The 15,935-nt window shown below is 40.5% G+C and overlaps 1 protein-coding gene across 3 annotated transcripts in view; it reads left to right on the forward strand.

Moving 5' to 3' along the window:
* slc8a3 (solute carrier family 8 member 3) overlaps nt 1–15,935 on the forward strand; it is a 133,975-nt gene that overhangs the window by 72,648 nt on the left and 45,392 nt on the right. The gene's annotated exons all lie outside the window — the stretch shown is intronic.

Raw genomic sequence — 15,935 nt, forward strand, 5'->3', positions numbered from 1 at the left:
TGTTGCACAGTACTATAACTGTTAATTTGTGCTACATTAGCTCTGCCAAAGAGGCCGTGTTTTTGGTAGCATTCGCATGTATTTGTAAATGTGAATGCTCGAAAACGTTTGAAGGAATTCTGATAAAACTTTGTAGGAGCGTAGAGTGGATTTCTGTTACATCCACCGAGGTCTTCAAGGCCAGCTTAAGGATTTATTGGTAAAAAAAAAAGACAAAAAGCCTTATAACTACAAGTTATAAGCTAAGTGTGTGATTCTTGCAAGTGTGGTTTGTATTGTCAGAGCATAGAAAGTACCTTATAAAGATTTAAAATATTATGTCACATTTGACCTCTGACCTCTCCTTGAAGGACAATGATTGATTTGAAGGTTAAAGTGATAATAATGCTATATACAGAGCACCCAGAAAGACTTATCCCCATTTGTACTTGGTCATGTTACAGCCTTATTCCAAAGTGGATTAAATTCATATTTTCAATTTAAAATTCTACACACAATACCCCATAATGACAAAGTGAAAAACGTTTGCTTTAAAGTCTTGCAAAAGTATTAAAAATAAAAAAGGATAACATGCACATAGGTATTCACAACCTTTGTTCAAGAACCTTTGACAGCAATTACAGCCACAAGCCTTTTTGAGCATGACGCTACAAGCTTGATGCACTTATTTTTGGGCAGTTTCTCCCGTTCTTCTTCTTTGCAGAACCTCTCAAGCTCCATCAGTTTGGATGGAGCACAGCTCTGGCTCTGGCCACTCAAGGACATTCACAGAGTGGTCCCAAAGCCACTCCGTTGTTATCTTGGCAGTGTGCTTAGGGTCGTTGTCCTATTAGAAGATAAAACCGAAAAACATCCCAGAGCATGATGCTGCTTCGCTGTGGGGATAGTATTGGCCAGGTGATGAGCAGTGCCTGGTTTCCTCCAGATATGACACTTGGCATTCAGGCCAAAGAGTTCTTTGTTTCATACTTTCAGATCTCCTTGCACCCTCTTTTTTGGTGACTACTGCAGAATTACGCGATGCTAGGTGGTCACCGACTGGTCTTTAGGCTTTTGTGACTGAGGCCCAAGTTCTGACAGCGTTCGTGGACTTGGACTCATTAGTTTTGCTAGATGAATAATGATATGTATATACGGTATGATATAAATCAACTATAACCATTTGTTTAAGATTTCTTCTTCGTATTTCTTCATGAGCAGGATCACTGTACTTTTTATGTTTGCAGAGAGTGTGAGGGAAAATATTTAAACAACTGCACATTTTCTTCTAAAATAGGTCCTCTGTGCTGTGTCCTCCTTGAGAGCAGGGGAGTAGAGAATTTCTGTACAGCCATCAATGATGTATGACATTTAGTCCCTGTGGACATTAACATGACTTTTATGTTTGCTTTCTAGCTAAATTATTTTTTGTTCAGTGGGAGTCAGATATCTTGGAACAGTCGTGTTCTGCGAACGACTGTGGTCATGCTGAAAGAAAAACCGGCAGGCAGAAATAAATTAGACAGTAGGCTAAGTTACCTTTTATCTTTGCTGACAACTTTGACACTGGCCGCGACAGTGTGGGGAAATTATTCTCAGTCATCTGGAAGTGAGGCTCAATAGCCTCGTATCCCAAGTCTAAATTAAATTCGAAAAACCAACTGATAAGGCTGTTGGGCTAATGAATAATAAGAATATGTTAAGGTTATTACTGTTCAGATAGTGATGTGGGACAGTGTGACAAGAAGTGGAGAAAGACTCGAAGCCACAATTTTATTTCCTTTTTCTGATAGAAATTAAGAAGAAATAAAGTTAAGGAAAAAATACAGCGTGTACACTTTAATCAGTAGAGCAACAGGATACTATTACTTACATATTTTGAAAAAAATCTATTTTCACTTGCAAATTTAGCACCTGAACTCTTTCTACAGAATCATGCACATTGCGGTCTTGCTGAAAAGAAGCAAGCAAGCCTTTGCTGAAAATGATATTATCTGGATGGCATCATGCTCTATTGCTCCAGTACCTTTGTATGTCGATTAGCACTAGGAAGTTACCAATCCTGTGTTACTAATGCACCATCATCAGATTCTTGCTTTGAAGCTAGATGTTGGCTCTTCTCCTCGGCAGATGTATTTCACCAGTATTCTCACCATGCACTTCTTGAATGGAGTAACTTAGTCTACTATACTGTGTATGTTAAGCAAATTTAATAATTTTTAAAGTCATCAAATAAGTAACAGAGAAAATAACAGGCAATTTACAGTTATTTGCAAACCTACATATTTTGACTGTTTATATACAGTCAAAGAATCTAATGGCTTTAGAGTCTTGACCCAGGCCCACGGATGAGCAAGTAGAGCAACAGCGGAGACCAGCTTTCTTTTTCCGAAACTGTAACAATTTGCCTTGTTTCTGACAAGAAAGGTTATGCTTTATTATGTGCACTGCATTTCTAAGATTTACTCGTCCCTGATGCAATGGGAGCTTTTCATTCTCCCAAGTCACTCATATATGATGGTGTTTGTCATTTGGCTGCCGGCAGTTTAACTTAGCCTGCTTCGGCTCTCTGGGCTGTCACGGACCCACACCAGACACCCAGAATAACACTCGTGCATTTCTTGCCCTCAGCTCGACCATCTCCTTCATCCTCACCAGGCTGGTGCTCTTTCTTTCTTTGTGGAGGCTTGACTCCATCCTCTATTACTTACTCTTTCTCCTCTCCTTCCCTTGTCGCCCCCTATCAGACACTTCATCTCTGAGTGTTTTATTGCGTTGTGTCCTTGTTGAGGAGGACCTTTGGGCCTGCTCCAGACATTCCTCCCCCCACAAAAAAATTAAAAATATAGAGCGTGCACCCCCCCCAAATCCCACACCCGATGCTCGCCTTGCTCTCTGCTCAGAAAATATGGAGCATGGCTGTCTGCTTTTTCACTTGCTCCCCCGTTCTTTCGCTCACCTTTGAGTGTCCTCTCCCTTTTTTAATCTTCTTCTTTTGTCTTTTTCTCCTTCAGTGCTGGCAGTCATCATGTTTTTATGGAGACAGTGTTGCAAGGGTGCATGACAAGTGAAGCCGACCAGCTCCACTCTTCCTCCTCCTCCCAATCCAGGCCTCTCTCTTTAGATCAGTGACAGTCTCTTGCCTCTCCAGAAAGTACATTTCATTCTCAGCCATGTCCCTCATGTCTTTAGTATTCCTGGTTTATCAGAGCTCTCTGTTTCCCCGCTTTCTGTCCAAAATCCGTACCCTGGCCTTTCTCTTCGAATCTTATTAGGAAAAATCTTCCCTTTCCTATGACTTAAGCTAGCGAATGCATAATGAGAGCTATTTTTTTGCGCAAAGCGTTAAGAGTTAAGATTAAAAATTTGATTGAGGTCCAGTTAATGATTGTTACCCAGTTTCATAGCTTTCCAATAAATCAAGGTCTATGGTAAAAAAAGGTAAAATGTTTATTCAGACATTAATAATGAAGCAATTCTATTTTCTAATAATAAACTAGAGTGATCATGATCATTGTAGCCAAAACATACTTGTATAATCTGCTCACAATTTAAACTTCCAAAGCAAATAAAGGGGAAAAAAAGTAGTTAAAACCCAATTGCCAAAAGTACTGAAGGATTGTATTTATTTTTCACACATTTGTGATAAAATTGATAATGCAGACATGTAGATTAAAGACAGACAATGGATACTTTATCCTTCCTCTTGTAATTTTTGAAAAGCAGATTTCCTTCCTCATTTTTGAATTTGAAAGCCTGCATTGTTTACATTAATGCTTACTCACTCTCAGTCATCATCTTTGCTGCCAAACGCCGTGCTACCACCACCTGTTGATCAGATATGTGATATAAAAAGACATGAAATAGTAAAAAGCTCATCCCATTTTCTCAGAACCATGGGCCCTGACTGTTAGATTCAGCTTACGTTCTGAACGTAATGTTTAAGGAGCATGTCAAGAGTAGGGTACGTGTTGTTTGTGCCCTCTGCAGGGCCAAGAGAACTATGAAATCTCAGCTGTTACTAATGTGGAAAATAGGTTTAAGTGCTGGAGTAACTATCCAATAGGGCACAGGAAGCAAGCTGCCACTGTGTGAACTCCTGGTCCTTCCTCCTGCCACCTGCAACAGCTGCTGAGGTTAATGTGTGTGCAGGTCGGAGATGAAGTAATGGAGTGTGTGTCAGCAGACAGAGGTAAACCTGTTAGGGGTCTTTATTCCCTCCAGGGACAGGTTCATTGTGTTGCTTAGCTCGATGCCTTCACATGAAAAGAAAATGAATGGAAAAGTTTTGCAGAAAGTGCTCGTGTGTCACGCATCGCATTTAAAGAAGAGTCGGGCTGGTGAAGGGGTTTTGTATCCATGACAACAAGGAAAAGCAAGAGCAGCAAATGGGAGCGGGTTCTTTACATTACACATTTCTATCCGAGGCTGGAGAATTTCATACGTGTCTTGTCTGTGAGGGCATATACGATCACCCCTCTCTTAAATGTAACACACACTCTAACCTGATCAGCTGCCCACCAGGCAAGATAAATGAGAGATATAATGTTCCCACAAAGATGGATGCAGGTGTGTGAGGCTATGCTGAAGAAAGCGAGAGGGCTGAGAAGGGACAGCTGCAGTCCTGCCATGGAATCCATAAAATCTGACACCTAGTCCAGCATCGTGACTACCCATGATTCCTCTTTGCAGCAGTATTAATAAACCTGGCTGCGTTCTCACTGCAAGCTCTCGACATGAGTTACACCCCAGTGAGTTGCAGGAACGTGTACCTCACTGCGAGGCGTCACCTTTCCATCTGCTTCTGTATACGTGCGTGTTTGCATATGCGCCTGCAACTGATAAAACGTTCCCTCCCCTACGTCCTCTACCTGATATTGTGAAGTCATGTAATACTTTATTGATCAGTCTGTTGCCATGACCCATGACACTTCCCCCAGAGTTAACTGCAGCTGTGTCCCCTGAGCTTGCCGTGATTGCTCAGGGTGAAGGCTGGGCACACTGCATTTCTTTTTTTGAAGCCACTGACAATAAATAATAGTGGACGAGGTGAAAGTGACATCTACCGCTGGTTTCTAAGTGGTCGTTTTAAAGGCATCAGAAGAAAAGCGGAGTGAGTAAACCAAAGTAGAGCTTAGTTTGGGGGCTTGGAATGATTTAATATTCCATTTATTAGTCAAGGTATCAGATAGTTGTCCAAAATACCAATCTGAGGGACTACAGAACCCAAGGTTACCTCTTACACCTTATGTAAAGAATTGTGGTGTTATTGAGCAGCCCTGTCACAGAGAAATTACATTCCTAGATAACTAAATTATTTTCTTAGACACAGTTTTTGTGGCATCGTAATCACTGGCTGGATTTTTTTCACCTTCTCATCTATGGTCACGAGCTCTGGGTAGAGACCGAAAGTAAGAGATTGTGGATACAAGCGGCAGAAATTAGTTTCCTTTAAAGAATGTAGAAAGGAGTTCAGTCATTTGAGAGAGTAGAGCTACTACCCCTCTATTGCATGTCCCACTGGAAGGAGGCCCCGGGGCAGACCCAGGACACGCTGGAGAGATTACATCTCTTGACTGACCTGGGAATGCCTCTGTGTTCCCCTGGATATGATGGAGGAGGTGGCTGGGGAGAGGGAAGTCTGGGATTTTCCATGTAGGCTGCAGGCCCTGAATAAGTGGAAGATGGATGGATGGATTTCACCTGCAATAAATGAAGCTCCATATTTATGACCTGCATCCGCAGGAGGGCGTTGGGGTCAATGATAAGCACAACTTTAATACATCAGAGACTGGTGTTCCATTCAAACTACAATCTTTGGCTAAGCTTGGAGAAGGATTTCAATTTTATGTAAATAAGTGTTGTGTAACCATACAACTGAATATTGTACAAGACAAAATAATCAAAGTTCTCCAGGGAAGGAAACAGTAAACAACGTGTTTGTTATATGCCAAATACGTTATTAGCAAAAATGCTTTTTCTTTTTAGGATACAGTGTTGTAGAAGCAATGGTGCTATCTGCAAATATAAATTTGTCTTATCTTGGAAGAAATTTTACAGATTATTTTATAAAAGTGATTCAGACAATGAAGACGATGTGTGTTATGAAGTTATTATTAAGTTTTTTTCTCAAGGTGTAAAGTGTGTAGTCCATAATCGAAATCATGGGAAGTGAGTGAATCTACACAATATCCTGGAACAGAAATATGAGATACACAAGAAAAACTACTACAAACATAAGGCAGAGGTCAAAACCCTAGAAGTTCCAGTTGTCTTCCCCATTTCTGCTGAAAAAGAATAATAGTGTCCAAGTTTTCCATATTCACACACTCTGAGATCGGAAATTTCCATGTGGAAATAGAAGGAGACTGGATCAGGGGAATCTTCCCAAGCAGATTCTTTCATTCCCACAGATCTTGCAACCAGATGGTGTGCATGAGATTTACTTTTGGGGCAGTTTGGTGATGTTCCCATTCTGTACTTACTTTAGATGTGTGGATATGATGCAAAATCTCTTTCTACACATTATTGCACACCAGGATGTTCCTAGGTTCAAGCTTAACATCTCATAATTTGGATATAAAGTGTTTTTGTTATACTTAAGGAAAAAATGTAACAGAGGTGAGTCACCCGGGATTCCCACTGAGCGAAACTGATGAGTTTTAAAAGCAGTGATTAAAACAAAGTTCAGGATTTTTTCAAATCATTTGTGCTGATATATTTGTTTCTGATCAATTTAAACCTGTAGCACCAAGTGTGTTATATTTGATACATGAGTTTTTGAGATCTCGACATCATCAGTGGGATTTTTTTAACTCGAACTCTCTGATGTTTTGCTGTTGTTGTTGTTGTTGTTGTTGTTTAGGATGAAAAAACAGTTTAAAAAATTATATACAAATTTAAACTCATATATGCAAATTGATGTTTTTTTTCTTAGTAAGGATGTTCATCCATTCTGTTGTCCTTTTTTCTACCCCTCACCCCCAACTGCTCTTGGCTGCCCCTTTTTTTCTTCCTGTTATAAGAGAGTTTTTCCTTCCCACTGTCACCAAGTGCTTGCTCATAGGGGGTCCTCTAATTGCTGGGGTCTGCTCTTTACCTTATAGTACATCAACTCTTGTTGGTGACTTGGTGCTTTATAAATACATTGGACTTAAATAGAATGGGAACTGAATTGAACTGATTTAAAATAGAATGACCTGAACTGGCTTTACAGGGCTAAGTTCCACCAGAGGTCCAAATGACTGAACTAAATCTACAATGCATTATTAAACTAGAAACTCAAAAACATTTTCTTTTTTTCATTAAAGATTATTGTATTATTTCTAAATCACCACGCAAGTCCCTTGGCAGTACTGTAGATACAGAGTGCATATTTGTGTGTGAATGTTATGCCCCTTTTAAAACATTAGTTGTATAAACACTGAAATCAATTTCTCTCTACAAACAACCGCTGCCTCTAGTGTGATCACACCCTTCATGAACTGCTCAAGGACACTTAAGAAGGGAGGGTGTTTGCCAGAGCGGGGGCTTGACTTTGGGTTCTCAGGATGAATGACTGTCTCTCACATACAAGGCCAACCCTTCCCCTCACACTGAGTGAACATAACAGGGAGTACATCACATCTTCAGTATTGGTAAATTTGGCCAAATTGCTTTCTCCCTCCTCCTGAATCGACTGTGCACTGTTTAAACTGGGAGTCACTTTGACGCATGTATTATTCAAACAACATCTGGCACCACTGCACGAACTCTGATGCGTTTTCCCTTAAACAACTCCCACTCAAAGCTCATCTGGCTAAAGTTTGTCCAGCAAATTTGCAAGCGGCCAATTAGAGACTTTCAGTTTTGTTTGATTTTGTATAAGATTGATGTCTGACTCAAGCAGGTCAGTCAAAATTTCTTTGTTTATCAAGGCTTTTGCTCTTTGGGATGATTACTAGTAGGTCAAGTATAGTTTGATCTCTTTTTAGGGATGAAAAGAATGAAAGTAAGATGAGGGTAAGAGGAAGACCAGTCATGTAGGCCTGCTGGGTGTGGAGTATTAAATCTGATGTGAGCTTGTCAGATTGGCAAGAAATCACTGACAAATGTGTTTACTGGCTTTTTTTCTGTGATTGCTGGGGAAAAGCAATAATCAGGACTATAATGAGTAAGGCCCATAATCCCTGTGCTTGGTGACAGAAACCAGGCCTGCTTAATTAAGGCACTGATTTCCCACAGGGCACCGGGCCTTTTTTTCACCCCCCTTGTCCTCGCCCTGACTTTATAGGCTTCGCTTTATTTGGTATTTTGTGCGGAGATGTCTCCAAGATCTGTCGAAGGAAAAGAGATTGGTTTTGGAATATTTGGTTTTTACTGATCTTTTATGACATGTTTGCTTTTACCTCTAGCAATATTCAAATGATGTTTACTACAAAAACTTTTTAGGAAGTGAACTTCTCACAATCCTACAACCAACAAGGGCTGCTCCACTGAAGTAGAAGTAATGGGTTCTGTTTAAAAACCCTGCTCGAGTCCCTTCGTGCATGCTGTGTAAAAGCAGCCTTGCGTGAGGGTGAAAAAGCAACTCAGTCGATGGAAACAGAGGAAAGACATTTTGGACACACTGTCTTTAGTTTAAACCAGAAAGACAGCAGGTTGGTGTTAGCAGGTGTTTTATAGAGAAGGACGACCCTGGAAAAAAAAAGGGTCACATTTAATTGCAATGCTTTCAGCTGCCTGAGTACCCGAGTCTTTCCAAAGATTTTCTCAAAAAGAGAGAACTTTGCTGAAAAGCTGAGCAATAATCTGAGGGTCAGTCTGCACCAACAGACAAGCAAAAAGTCAAACTGGAGATTGGATATCACACATCTCACATATCACCTCCTCTGATGTGTTACTCCACCACAGTGGCTTCACACTCTGAGCGGTTGTATTATTTAGTGTTTGTGGAACCGAAGCCAGCGAGGAGACCAAAACAGTAAATCTGCTGTCGAAGAAGAGGCATCTGAAAATGGAGAGGAGGTGGCAGCTAAAGCAAATTTCAGCCGCAGTGTGGATTTTGGCCACAGAACAGAGGGAGAAAGAGGCACTCTGTATCAGCCTCTCCATCTCTTCTCCCTCTCTCTCTTTGGCTCCCTGCACCACCTCCACTTTCATGTCTCATTCCCTTTACTTTTTTCTCCTCCCCCCCCTCCATCCCTCTTTTTTTCCTCTTCTCCATCTGCTTTGGACTTGGGGAACACAGAGACTGCTGGCCGCCCGGCAGCCCAGTGCAGCGGAGGTGTGAACCCTCTAATCGTCTGTCATTACCCACTGGCACTTCCCACACTAATACTCAACTTAAGGGCGTCATGTCTAGTATGTTAGCATCAATAAATCATTATCACATTAATTCTGACACATTAGGGTAATTCACTTTAACAAATGAGGACACTGGTGCGAAGACATCATTTTTACTCTGCTGTACTTTCCTGCATGATGTGTTTCTTATTTCGTAACAAAGAATGCATATTCAATGACACAGAACTGAGCAGATTCAACTTTATGTTATTTTTGCTGAATTTCATACTTGAGCTTTATGACTTATTATTTTTTCCACATTTTAGAGCAAACACAATTTCCATAGAAGTAGAACAGTAAAGGGATGCAGTAAGGGGGTACAAGGATCAAAGCCACTTGCTACAGATAGCATCATTGAAGGATTAGTTTGGCATCATAGGTAATATACTTAATGACTGTCTTGCTTACTTGCCTTTCTACTGTAAGTACAGTGCAGAACCACAATCTGTTGAGAGTTACAGGAAGTACAGAAACTTTGTTTCCTGAGTCATAAGTTCTATCCTGCTCTAGCCTCGCAGCTCGCAGTCATGTACCAAAAGTAGAGCCTTTCTGACTGACATTAAACTGCTTATTAATATTTACTTAATTTTTTCCCCCACCATATACATAAACCTTCAGATCCTGCTCATCAGTAAATTTGCCTTCTCTATAATATTTAAGTGCTCTGCCAGTATGAAAATGCCAATCGGATGCTTTCTAGATGGTGGATTAATATATCTGATTGTATGTTTCTGTGTTCGTATGATCTCTTCAGCGCTCGCTAAAAAGCAGCCAAGAATTATGACAGAACCTCCACCGTGTTTTAGAGATGGCTGTACACAGTTGTATCTCTCTCCTGCATATTGACAATTTGGATTTCAAATTATTCATCACTCCATAAGTCCTGTTACCTGTGAATTTCAGCCCAGTTCTTGTGTAATTTGGCACTCCTCAGCCTTTTCTCCCTTTTCTCCTTCCTTAAAAAAGGCTTCTTGACAGCCATGCTTCCACTGAGACCATTTCAGTGAACAGTATATGGATCAACTAAAGGGCCAGATGCAACTGTCAGGTCCTGTGTCAGGTCTTTGCTGGATTTTTTCCCCATCGAGGACATACCTTTCAGATACTGTTCTGAAACTCATCTACTCTAGATAGTTTTTTTTTTTTTTTCAGGACTGCCACTGTTTTTTGTCCTCCACTTGACCAGTTTCATAATATTTTTGAAGCACACACTACACACCATGCAGAGATATACTGTATACTGAGATATACTGGCTGTTATCTCTTTAAGAATCACCTTGTTGGGGCAAAAATATTTGTTTATGCTTGTCAAGCTGTGTTACCTTTGTCATTTTTCATTGATTCAGTTAAACAAAAGGGACCAAATTATACATTTTTGCAGCAGGCTGCTGGTAACAAAGTGCCAAAAGATAACATTTAAAATTGTTTCTTTGACTGTAATATACAGGCACAATACTGGTGCATCACTTGAGTTAGGTGCCTTTTTTATGCTTGAATGATTCATAGGTCAGTATTGAGTGGCTTAACAAAAAAACATTCCTCTGAAAATGATCATGTACAAGGACTGGAATGAAAATGAGTGAAAAGGCCGACAATGTCCAAAGAAAAAATGCTTCAAAAAGCCTGAAGAACTACCGCTCAAGATCACAACCTCCTAAAACCTGAGCTCTTTCATGGCATGCATTTTTAATGTCTCTTTGCTCTTTGGACTGATTGGGACCTGATGAATGTAAAAACAAAGATTAATTTAATTATTTTTAACCTGATTTTGTATTTTCTGAGAACAATGAGATCCACATGAGGACATTTGCTTTAAATTTCGATAGAACAGTGACAGTATAATGTCCTCGTATAATCAGTATAATTATAATCAGGCACTTGTAGAGCAAAATTTAGTATTTTGGTCTAGACAACCCAAAATGTGATGTCCACACATGTGGACGCCAGGTCCTAGGAGGTTAAAAAAGTCCGGCTCCTTAGCAGCAAAATAGAAAGAAATGAGGGGTGGCTCAAGACTGCTGCACACTACTGTATATTAAGCTATAGCATCCTGTGCTAATGTGTAAAGCCACCATCTGCCACCTTTGTAATGGCCTGGTAAATGGCCTGCATTTGTATAGCGCTTTTCTAGTCCCTAAGGACCCCAAAGCGCTTCACACTACATTCAGTCATTCACCCATTCACACACTTCCATGTCATGCAGCTTCATTTGAAGCCATGTACCATTTTCTCATGTCATTTAATATATTTAATAGATGGAATTGTTGTTTCTTGGTATTTTGCACACATATTTCTCTGTTACATGTCAGTAAATATAGTAAATTACTAATATGAAATTGCATATCAACACTATGCATTTGTCTTTGTACTTCTGCTGCTTTTTTTCTCCTTTGTAATGTGCATGTCAAGCTAACTGCATAAAGATTGACTAAAGATAAGTGTTTAGATAATCACATCTCAACTGGTTCATGAAAATACCTGTTACACCTCCGAAAAACTAATATCACAGCAGCTCATACTCAAAAAATGTATCAAAAAACTATAAATAAAACCAGAGCAGCAGAAGCTTACAGTACTTTGTGTGTCTGTGTATACTGTATCACTTTATCAAACCCTCTGTGTCTTTTATGTCAACACATCAATCCAAAGCTTTGCTGTTACACCACTCCCTGTAGATAAAGGCGATATTAAAACTTCTCTTTAAACACTCTGGTTTGCGTCAGTGTGCACAGCAGATGTTTGACAATGCACTCACACAAACTGTATCAACCTGCCTGAATGAACGAATTATTGACAATTTTCACAGACAAATCTCATGTCATGCACAGTGTCTAACAAATTTATTAAACCCCACCCAGTTTAAGGTTTATGCCACAGCTGTCCTACAGTATTGGTAATTACCAAAATAATGTTTAACCTACTAGTGTGTGCTAGTCTTTTAATCTGAATGACATTTTTAATGCTATCCATGAATTTTCAAATTTACCATTTTGCAAAAAATGCATATAAAAATAGTCGAGTGTGTTATTATTATTTTTTATTATAATGCCAAATTACTTACCAAAATTAATTGTTTGTGTGAGTCATTTTAGTGGCTGAATGTTATGTATGATTCATTTCTGACTTGTTCAGAACTAAAAATAATGGTATTTATTTTGCAAATAACAAAACCGGATTAATGTTGTTATAACCAAATTTTGAGCCGGCCCTCTGGACATGACTGAGTTTTTGACAGATTTCCAAAACATTTGTTGTCTTGTTTTAACGACAGATGTTTACATAAATTTGTTAAGCACTGTATAGGTTTGTGCGTGAATATATTTAGCCTGTCGGCAGTTATGATTGCGATGCTTTGTGAAGTGTGTGCCATGGGTGTGAATATTACTCTAAATTAGAAAAAGGGAACACTGCAGGACACAGATATTTTCTTTTCCTTTTTTTTGCCACCAGTCATATACAAACTTATAATAAGGACTTATTGTATGGACTCCTTTTCTATTATCTCTTATCTTCTCACCCTTCCTCTTCTTTTTCTCACTTGCTCACTGTGTCTCGCTTACGCACAAGGTGTCCTTTGGCGGTGGTGCGTGACACACTAGGTTGTGGCATTAGTGAGACAGGGCTGTCACTTCTAACTTGTCAACATAAAGCATTACTGATGTGAAGGTGTGTGTTTAAAACCAAACCACAGTCTTTTACAATAAAAAACAAATCGTTTTTAGTTTTTTAAACCAGCAGGTGAGAAAAGTGTATAACTTCGCAGAGGAGTGAACCATAGTCCATAGCTGCCCCTTTACCTTCGTCCTATGCTATTACCATCCCTGCAAACTCTAATACAGGGGGCGCTACTTCTTGAGCCTCAACCAATGAGCCTCAACATTTGCCATTTAAAAGTTGCAGCAATCCTATAGGCCAAAACATAGATAAAACACTCCCACCAGACGAGCCTGGGCATATGAACACATGTTCTGAAATGAACCCCATTCTTCCAGGTGAAAGTCCGCTACTTAACCCACCGCACTACAAAGTCTTTCTTTCTTCATGTTCTTTCCTCTTTGTACTAATTTATGCTGAAGGATATATTATGGTTTGTACTGATCTTGTCTAAACAGGCTTGTGATTGGATAAAATCTCCTTTCATTGCCTAGATCAGGGGTCTCCAACTCCAGGCCTCAAGTGCCAGTGTCCTGCAGGTTTTGGGTCTCCACACCTGAATCAAATGATTAGTTCATTACCAGGCCTCTGGAGAACTTCAAGACATGTTGAGGCCATTTGAATTTAGCCATTTGAATCAGCTGTGTTGGATCAAGGACACATCTAAAAACTGCAGGACACTGGCCCTTCGAGGCCTGGAGTTAGAGACCCCTGGCCTAGATTTTTAAAAGCCTAAAACCAGAGCCTATTGGGTTTGCAGGAGTGTAGTATCCAATATGCAGAAAGGTTATTATTGACTTCAGTTGAAGAGGCTCCAAAAGCATGATGCTTACTCTGTTATCAACACAAACAAAAAGAAATTAATTTTGTGATCTCATTTACTCATTTGCCTGCTAAATGTGACTCATTCTTTGAGAAGTTATTCAATAACACTAATATGGTCATTTATTATTAGAAGATCATTTTCATTGGCATCAGTCCCTTGTCAGGTTGGTCAAACTCATGGAAAATTAAATATGATTTTTTTTTCCAGATGATTTTCTACTATATTAGGTTTAAGCAGTGCAGAAATCCAATAACTTTAAGATTATTGTGTCTAATGTGACTCTTTTAGGTTTAAGGCATAAAAAAATTCACTTGTCTAATTACTTGTTGCCTATTTCTAAATTAACCTAAGGATCTAAGAGCAAGGATAGCATCTTGGCTTGAAAACTGTAGTAAGTGCGTAGAGAAAGTTGGGAATCTGGGTCCTGTAGCTCATTTTTACTCAGCGTCATTAACTATGTAGCTGTTTTGGGGTTTTTGCATGTGGGATTAGATTAATCGAGAGGCTGCATTTGTAGCTTCGCTGTGAATGTCAGGCCAGATTACCGTTGCCTACAGCAGCCAGGCCGTGTGTGTGTGTGTGTGTGTTTGCCGTGTTCCACTTGCTCATCAGACTCCAGGTCTTTCTTCTTTCAGTCCTGATGACAACTGAGGCGCTTTTCACAGCACTGGAGACGTCTCACCTGCTGATCTAATGTGAAAGGAGAGGGGGAAAGACAAACATGGATCTTCTTTGTGCTAACAGGTTGAAACTGTAGGCTCACACCCCGCAGCAATTCAAATTCAGATCTAGAAAATACCCCGGGCAGAGACAGGAATTTGGCTATACATTACAGCAAGGTTACTTATGCATTTTCATTCCTCTCGAGATGCTCGGATTAGGAGTTTTATATGCGTGGCATGTGTGCAGCATGCTGGTTTGTGCGGCAGACTTCTGTGCGTGTCAGTGCTTTGACTGACACAAGCGGCGCTACATGTCATGGTGCTGGAAGTACATCAGCGGGATTTTGGGAGAGGGAGCTGCTTTTTGACTTGATACATGAGCAGCTATCCATAATGAATGCTTCCCTGCTACTTATCTTACTAGCTGAACCCCTGCTCTCCAAGTACTTTCCCTAAATAACATGCGGAAAATTGTGTTTTTTGGCCGATCAAGACGAAAAGCGTCTTCCTGTGAAGATGTCAGACGCATAATGAAGTGTGTCATCCCTATCTGAGGGGCGGCAGCGTCGCCGTTGAGTATTGTTGACCTGTCTGTGCTTGCAGGGAATGCTTTCAAGGCCTTGATGTAGTGAATGCAGCAAGACTTGAATTTGCTTATATTTTCCAGCACCAGACAATGTGCGATGAGCTGTTTTCGTGAATCCCGTTGAATCCAACAGAGCTTTTCCTCGAGGAGCTTCGTGCTGCGATATGGCAAGTCACTGAGGCATCTGGGTACCTACTGACCACTTAATTGCCTGCGCTTGTCGATAACTCTTTATAAAGATCAATTAGGGCGATCAGTGGTGAGAACGCTGCTGGGGCTGAGGTGCCATATTGAGCTTTTTCTGTGTGATGAAGTCACAAGCAGTCCTTTTCCAGAGAAGGAGCCTGAGCCCTCCAGACATTCCACTTCATTAAAGGGGTGTTCTCCCCAAACCGGAGCAGTGAACTCAGCAACGAGCTGCTTCTCTCTTTCCTCTGCCACGTCTGTGCCTCGAGAGGTGGCCGAGCTCTCGCTGTGTCCAGCCGGCCATCTCGTTTAAAGGGGTTCTGGCTGAAACACTGAGCCGCAAAAATCAATTTAGGTAGTAGTGGCAGTTTTTTTCATTTATCCTTCATTCACCTTCTTGCCCTTGCGAAATGTTCGTTTACACATTTTACAACCCGAGTGATTACACGCTGCTGTTTTCAGTTCATTGTGCTCTTTTTATCTGCCCTGCCGTGGAGTGCTTCTCAACGTCCCCCACCTCCCTCGTACTCGTTCCACTTGTGTCTGGCGACGTGATAAATGTGGTTGTCATGACACCCGTTGTAGCCAATGAGCTCACTGAAACCAGTGTGTGTGTCATGTCCAGCTGCTGACAGACAGGCTGGTCCAAAGCAAGCTGACCTTCCACCTCCTAACCTTTCTTCCATGCTGATTATTAATCCTACTTACAGCACACTTC

This window comes from Astatotilapia calliptera, chromosome 19 (genome assembly GCF_964374335.1).
Source record: "Astatotilapia calliptera chromosome 19, fAstCal68.1, whole genome shotgun sequence".
Lineage (NCBI taxonomy): Eukaryota > Metazoa > Chordata > Actinopteri > Cichliformes > Cichlidae > Astatotilapia > Astatotilapia calliptera.